The sequence below is a fragment of the Pinus tabuliformis genome, chromosome 9 (assembly GCF_031772625.1).
Source record: "Pinus tabuliformis cultivar Carrire ecotype Pingquan chromosome 9, CPIR1, whole genome shotgun sequence".
In the NCBI taxonomy this organism is placed as follows: Eukaryota; Viridiplantae; Streptophyta; class Pinopsida; order Pinales; family Pinaceae; genus Pinus; species Pinus tabuliformis.
Window position 1 is genome coordinate 78,675,211 of NC_142307.1, and position 8,622 is coordinate 78,683,832.

The following is an 8,622-nucleotide window of genomic DNA, read 5'->3' on the forward strand; positions in this document are numbered from 1 at the left end:
TATTCGAGCCATAAATCAAATCCACCAAGGCCCTTGAAGACACCAAGCTCCCAAAGCTTCTTAGGAGCTCACATAAAAATCAAATACATCTAATTCAGCATGGTTAATTGAATAACCATGCCTTAATCAGTTACAAAGTCTAAGCACGGGGCTCACCAACTCGTTGGTCAATTATAGATTCTAAGCTTAGGACTCACTGATTATCTCATCAAATCAAGTTCCCTCTAGAACTCCATAGCTACCATAGTTATAAACCAGGTCCAAAGCTCTCAGAGCCACCTAGGATCTCAACTCAGGATGCATCAAATAAAGTGTGATTAGCCGAATAATCACACTTCCATTAATTTCAGAGTCCAACCTAGGGCTCATTGACTGATTTAATCACTGAATCATTCATTGCCTTGAGATGCTCCAAGGTGTTAATTCTTTAACATATGCCTACAATATGTAAGAGTTGATAAAGTGTCATGTTCATGGGAATCCACTTGGTCATTACCAGGTACATACACAATACCCTTCATTATCCAGGGTACCAAGCCTAAATAGCCTCCAAGATATTGTTTTTCCGAGGCCTCCACGTACTCTTCAGCCCCTTGAACCATCCTCTTTGGATTCATACAGACTAGATCATCTTCCCTAGTTGCACTCACCCTCCCACACTCAGGCATCCCCTTCACTAACTACAATCGCTTAGGCGATCTACCTTTCCAAGGCTTTCAAAAGCACAAACCTATAGACTTTTTGCATTGTATGCTTATTCTCCTCAACAACCGCATGATCAACAACACAATAACCTTGATTAGATTCCAGTTCATTTATTGCATAGATACTATTATCACCTAGATTTACCTCAGGCTGAAGGAGGCAACTTCCAGGGTAACCACAAACCAAGTTTAGCCTTGTAGCTAGCCCTACAAGGCCAGGAGAGGGATCTCTCCTTTAGAATCTCAGTCGAGATGACTATATCAGGTAAGGATTTTAGGCTAGGTATAGTAGCACGGGAGTTTTGATTGGGTTTGGTTGATGTTTCGTTGGATTAGATGGAGCTGGGTAGTTTAGGTTTGGGAAATTAGGTCAGAAATGCAGGGTGTTCTATGGGGAAAGGTAGGCATAGGATTTAGCACTTTTGGTTTAATGGTGTGAGGTTTTTAAGACTGATGAGGACCTGAGAAGGGCATGTGACAATCATGGATCCTTCTCAAATAGTAGAAAACATGAAATATTGAATGATTTCCCAAGGCAGAGCACTCTTACAATGGATTCTACCTATCTAACTTGATAACATTCAATAAGAAGCAATGAAATGGGTGATGGCATACATAAAACATGTAAATAAATGATTACAAAAGAAGAAATTGTGCTAAAATACCACAGGGATCCCATAAAAATAGCTGCAAATCCTATTAATCTCCTTGCCAAACTACTTACAATGATGTACAATCAAGCTCTGAGCATCCAAGTGAGTCCAACCTCTACAAATGACTAAGAAAACACATGATATAGGCATCAAAACCACTCATCCTAGCCTCAGGGGTCGAATCCATGAGAAGAGGAGTTGTTTCAACAAACTCTAAACAAGGAACTGGGTTCCAGGCCACCTAACAACTTGCCTCTAAAAGAGGGGAAACTGATTCATTGCCCTCAAAACAACCTTTAATCCAATGAATCTACCCTCTATCACTATTTACCTACCATAATTACATGCCAAATCATCATTTACATTGGTAAAATATCCATCATGAGAGAAAATCCACAATCATAGTGAAAAACTGGAAAAATAGGCGTCCTGAGCAAAATTTGCCCTACGCGCAGCGCCACTGGCTCAACGCGTAGCGCCACGTTCAGGCCCCTTTTGGAGACCTTCCCAGAATCCAAATTGAGCCCATGATAGCTCATTGGAAAGGTATTCAAGTCTATTTTCTAGAAAACCTAGAATTTCTACATTTGGAGCTCATTTGACCCCTCAAAACTTGATTTTCCCAAGGTTGCTTCTGTGTGTCCAAAAAGTGGCAGAAAGGTCATTTTTAGAGTGTTTTTGGACCTTTTGGTGGACCATTTCTACTCCAAAAACTTTGAAACTTTCTAGGGTGCATGTCCTCACTGCCCTGAATCCAAAAATGTAAATCATTCCTCCATTGGATGCCCCTAGGAAAAGCACACCGCCAGTGGCACTGCGCTTCTGGGCAGTTTTCCTATGTATTAAAATTCAAAATTTGCAAATGACAAAATTTTCCCAAAACTTGCCCAAAATTTGTGTGAAGCACCACCATCATGTGCTTTGATGAGCCAAGGAGGCTTCAGCCAACATTCTAAGTCTATCCTCCTCTTTCTTTCCTTTCAAGGCCAGCCTTAGCTTAGCTTTCATTCTCTTGATCCTCATGTTGCAAATCTTGCTCTGGGTCCTGTAGTGATAGGCCATGTGCCTTATCATCTGATTGTCTCTGTTGGCCTTCTGTAGCAGCTTCTCAAGGTGTATATTGACTCTCTCAAGCCAAATCTCCCTATCCTTTTCAATCTCCTGCTCAATAGGAGTCAAAGTGACATGAGCCTCTTTGTCACTTTGTCGTTTTGCCTTGAGCACTTCTAGCTCCATGAGGACTTGTTTGTCACTCAACTGTTTGTTTTCCTACTCTAAGTATGTGATGACATACTTGGCCCTCTCTAGGTTGTCCATCAAAGCTTGTATTTGAGCTTCCTTTTCCTATATGATGATGTCCTTTATTGTTTCCCTCTCCTGAGCCTCTAAATCAATGGTCTCAATGTCAGGATGCTCAGGTTCATCATGTTCTACCAAGTCAAAGTCCCTTTCCTCCTCATCATCATTTGGTATCATTTATTTTCCCTTGTGCAACTATTGTACCTACTGTGTTGATGAAGAAGGCAAATCCCCTTCCACATCCTGTGGAGTTAGCATTTTCCTATGGACTGATGAAGAAGGCAAGGTCCCTTCCACATCTCGTGGAGCAAACACTTGCCTAGTAGCTGCAAATAATCTCCTTGTGCCCCTCTGATAGGTCAAGTAAATTGGCACCTCAGCAGTTCTTGTCTCCTTGATCTCTTCTCCCGTTTCCACTTGACTGGAAGGTCCCCCTGCTTCTTGAGACACTGGTGAAGGAACTTGAGGACCCCTAAATATGTCATGAGCAATAAATGTCTCCCAAGGGATGTTGAGGAGACTGAGATGATGAAGAACAAGAATTTTGATCAAGGAGTAGTGGTAGAGGTTGCTCATCTACTGAGGGTATGGCTTCTTCTGCACAAGATAAGCCATCTTCTCAATGTTCCTGAACAAAAAGTATGGGAGGTTTAACATTTTCACCTTGGTAAAATGCATGAGGAGCCTGATGTGATAAGTGTACAGCCTGGAAAATCTACCCTCACAAGTGAAATATTTGATGATGATTCTCATCAAGGGGAAATACTTGTTCTCAAGAAATTTGATAGGAAAGAGCCTCTTCACCTGATTTCTGTACTGAGCTTTAATGTAAGGCTCACAATAATGTTCATCAATATCTTGGGCCTTATACCACTTCTCACCAACATTAGGAATCCTGGTGGCATCTGAAATGATGGATGGTGAAACTATGAAAGTTACCCCAACAAGAGTCACTTTGTTGTTTTGAAGATGAGCTACAAAGACTCTGGTGAGCTCCAGGTGGTATTGGACTCTCTCCACTTGTTCACAGAACTCATAGCATCCAAGATATCTAAAATATGAAATAGCCAACTGAGAAGCCTGCAATTCCCTAAGGTTTGATGGCTCTTCTCTTGTAATTCTACCTCCCTTATGAGGTTTTTTGTGTTGCCTAGCTCTATCTGCTGAGCTGTCACTAGTTGTGTTTTCCTCTTCATAGTCATAGTCTTCTTTATCCATGTTTTCAAGGTTTTTTGGTGGCACACTCCTAGAAAGGGATAAAGGGAATGAGTGGGAGTCTTCTAGGAGTGAAGGGATGTATTAGGGTAGATTATGAGAGTGAGGGGGGGTTTTAGAATGAGGGATATAATTAAGGAATATAGATGAGGGGATCAGTAGTGATGTAAAGAGGGGTTTCTAGCTCTAATGATAGGTGATGGGAAGAAACAAAGGGGTTTAGGGTTTTGTAGAATAAATAGAGCAAACTAGGGTTTAATTTTAATCATGAAGAATGGCGCTTATGACTTTCATGTGCAAGAAAAAAATGAAGGTGAGGAGGGTAACTTACTTGGAAAGAGGAAAAGAGCAGACAATTTGATGATTTTTTGAAGTTATGGAGGGTTTGGAGGCTTGATGCTCAACGTGTAGTGCCTTTGCCCAGACGCGCAGTGCCTAGCTCTACGCACAGCGCCCGTGTTAATTTGAACTGCAAAACTTTTCCAGACGCGCAACGCCTTGTCTCCTATGCGCAACGCCAACCTGTTTCACCCAGAAGCGTAATGTCACTCAGCCAACGCACAGCAGCATTCTTATTTTGCCCAAAACTCACTGAATTTCGCCTTTTCTTCTCACCTTTGGACTCCTTGCTTGCTAAATGAACATAATGATTTTAGAAAATGAAATGTAAGAGTTTAAATAGGAGTCCATTTTGATTTTTCACTTTTGAAAAACCCACTTTCAAATGTTTCTTGTCTTTTTCAAAACTCTGTTTTTTTAATGCCTTTTCTCATTGTGTCTTTGCAGGTGGATAAATGCTCAAACTGACTTGATTTTTGTAGTGTTGGTGTGTCTTGCAATAGGGAGAATTCTTCTGATGCAGCTGAGATCCATTATTACATATAGAAACTTAAAATTACATAATAAATACAATAAATTCAAAATACTTTATTTTCACCTCAAAAACATGTTTTTGAGGTGAAAATTACATTAGGTTCCAAAAATAAAAATTTCAGTAGCTGTGACTTTCAAGCCATCATGCTTGATTTATTGATCATCCTCATACCCTTGCTGACCTTTATTGGCATTTGAAAATCAGTTTCTTGACCTTGGTAATGAAACCCTAGACCTAATGAAATCAAACCCTAGGACCTAATGAAATGGACTGCAAATTGTTTATGAACCATGACTGAAAACAATATGAAGGAGGATCAACAAGTACAGTCTATGAGGGAGGAGCTGAAGAGAAAACAACCATCAGTGGATACATATATCATGACCTAATGGAGTGATGAAAAATTTACAGTATGGGACTCCTACTATGAAAATGCAAAAGAGCAGATTTTGATCCCTGATGGAAGTATGAAAAGACTGACACTAACAGATACCACAACATTTTTTGTTAAACAACATGTAATCATCAAGCATATTCTCACTAAATTACATGCATATATAATATATATATATATATATATATATAATATATAATATATATATATATATATATATATATATATATTTATATATATATTATATATATATATATATAATATATAATATATATATATAGATATATATATATATATATATATATATATATATCACCTACATATGTGCGTATACAACACACATACTCATCATATTCAATTTCATAAGTCAAACAACAAGTGAAATGTTTAAAATATTTCCCCTGCTTAATGGTTTTCATTCTCAAATTTACCAACCACCTGTACCTCATATAGCTTCTTCTGTTATTGTTATATATTTATCTATTGCATGGTTATATTGGAAACCATTTATCCAATATTTTCCTATTCCAATCCCCATGTCACTGTTAAAGTCATCACGACCTGTAACTACCCAGATGTTTTCTCCTACCTTTCCTATCAGATTCCAATTATGACTTCACCATCATGATATTCCATTCAATGTATTTCCATTGATTTCTCATCAATTTTTTATTCCTGGACTGAAATATATGCCCTCCGTAAATTTTAAATGATTATATATTTTTCTAGCATCTATAGCTTTCTGGGAGATTTTGTCCCAAAATTCTCATCTAAAAACAAAGTCTAAGTTTTCCAAAATATTGTTCTTGTCAATAGCTTTCTATTGACTATATGTATGCATCATTCCTACCTCTAGGATATAAGTTATGCCCTATGGAATGGTACAACATGTTAGCCCCTTTTTTGCCCATTTAGAAAACCTATAGCTTTCTCTCAACTTTTTCTAGAATTCTTGGCCTCATATTAAAATTTAGGGTGGATAATTGAGACATAGTCAAAAATTTGTTTCTTTCGATTGATATGTCAAAATCTAATTTTAGAGTTGAAAACTGTGGGCCTCAAAAGTTCGGCTGGTTTTTCCTCATCCTTTCTATACTTGAAACTTCAAATTTTGCCTGCCCCAACAAGCTTGTAACTACCTTCATCTTGCTAATGACTAATAGTACTTTGCATATGGAACACTTCCATATCAGTTGATAAATCCTTTATCTACTTAGGTTTTGAGCCACACATGATTGAATTATGGGCATATCATTTGTTGTCTTCCTAGAGGTAGTTTATGGGTGAATGGAGACCAATGACTAGGACATCTATTTAAATATGATAAATTGATTCTTTAATTTGTGCCTAGAAACAAACCCTTAGGTGTAACGTGTTGAGAAATCTAGGGCATCAATAGTTAGGTGATTTCTCTACAATTAGTAATGCTTGTGAGTTATTTTTACAACTTTAGATTAGGATCATCTTTTACTTAAGTTATTAGTGTTCTTCTTCATCAAATAACTACCAATGCATGAACATAAATATACAAGAGACATAGAATGTAGGCTATGAGCCAGGGCCAAAACCTCTCACTCCTTGAGAGGAAAACCCACACAAATTCTTCTTATAGAGATTCCAATTAACTAATACCAAGACCAATACCCTTGACCTATTAGTCACTCCAAGACCAAGACCCTTGACCTATTAACCACTCCAAGTACAAGACACTAGTTTTCTTGATTGCCTTATGCTCCTTTTCTTCTTCTTGACTCCTCTTCCACTTTGACCTTCTTAGCTCAGAGACATAGTTACAATGATAGCATTAAAACGAACTGAGATCATCTCCTATCTGAGCATAGCAACGAACTGTAGGCACACTTGAGATGTCACCGAAACATATCATTGTAATGTCACCTAAATGTAGCAGCACCGAAGCTAAGATAGCACCAAATCTGTGAGACTGAGATAACACCGAATCACTGTGATATATTACTGAACTGTAGCTTCTTCATACCATCAAACTGTGGTCTCCATTACAACACCAAACTATGACTTATTCATAGCACCGAACTGTAGTTGACATATCCTTGTCTGAACTATGTTCACTACTGTGTAGCACCGATCCTTCTTTCATAAATCTGAACATTTGTTTCTGTGATTAGCCCTAAACAAATCCTCGTTGTTCCTTCATCTCCTATCTGAGTTCCTTCTGCAATTTGACACCCGAATTTTAGAAGTAATCTAAACTACTTGACTGTCAAAATGTGAAGACCCTACCCACATATATATAATGGTTTGTCCCATATAAATAAGTCGACCTATGAATCGAATAGGTGTGTCTCCATATTAGGAAAGATGACATGGTTTCTTCACTTGATCTTGAGGCTGACTTGAAGAGGAGTAACTGGTGCTTGTTTTTGGAGGGCTTCTTGATAATTCTATATACTCATGTACATTAGTAACATGCCTAAGAAGGGTTCTTCATACATGACATTTATTCTATATGAATTTTATGACAAATCCTAAAGGCTATCAATGGGAGCCATCTAAGAATAAAATCTCTTGCTCATGGAACCGATGAAGCAAGCATAACTCATTTTATTTTTCTTCTTTACATCAATTAAATAAAAATCGTAATTACACATGTTATTATGAAGACCGAACCTAGTTACACTTTTCAACACTCCTCTTAACTAGGGAGGTATTCATAATGGTACTTGGTCATTCTCAATCTGAATAATTTCTCATAAGAAGAATCAGATTGGTAACCCATTTTTATAGCATCATATCAACCAGCATTGTCACATAGCAAGGCCTTGACTAACAACTCTATCTCTCCACAAGATCTAAGCTCAATGTTGGTGAGACCAATGATTTATAGACACTCTCATCATTGTCTCTCCCAGAACATACCCCACTCAAGTTCTCAGGGTGTGTTCCATCAGGACTATTCTTATCTTGGATTCCCAGTCCTCAAAGAATATCGTTTATATATGACTACTCTTATCTTGGATGACCAATCTAATTCCTAAAAGAGCATCGGATGCTAGATGATTACCAAATCCTCCATTCTATCTTCCCAAGCGATGACCAAAATGAGGTGTTTATCTCTCCTCCCAATTAGGAGGACTTATCTATTCCAATAAAGGAATGTACTCATTCCTACGGAAGGAATGCTAATATACCTCTTGGCTTAGGAATTTCCAAGTTTCTTCCAAGTAAGAAACTTGTTTCCTGGCTTACTCTTAATTAGGGACCTACAGCAGCTCCTCAGGTGGAGATGAAAAGACAACCAAATGCTTTGAAGAGTCCCTCCTTCGATGTCATGAATTTCTTCTTCATTAAGGAGTTCATCTTTTGGGACTTATTCATAGGGACAAACAATCCATCAATTTCATCCACAAGTCAATCATGTCATCATTCTTTCATCAGAAAGTGATCCATCAGTATACATTTTGCCTTGTTCATGTCTGTTGCCGCATTCATGCTATCTCTCCACAA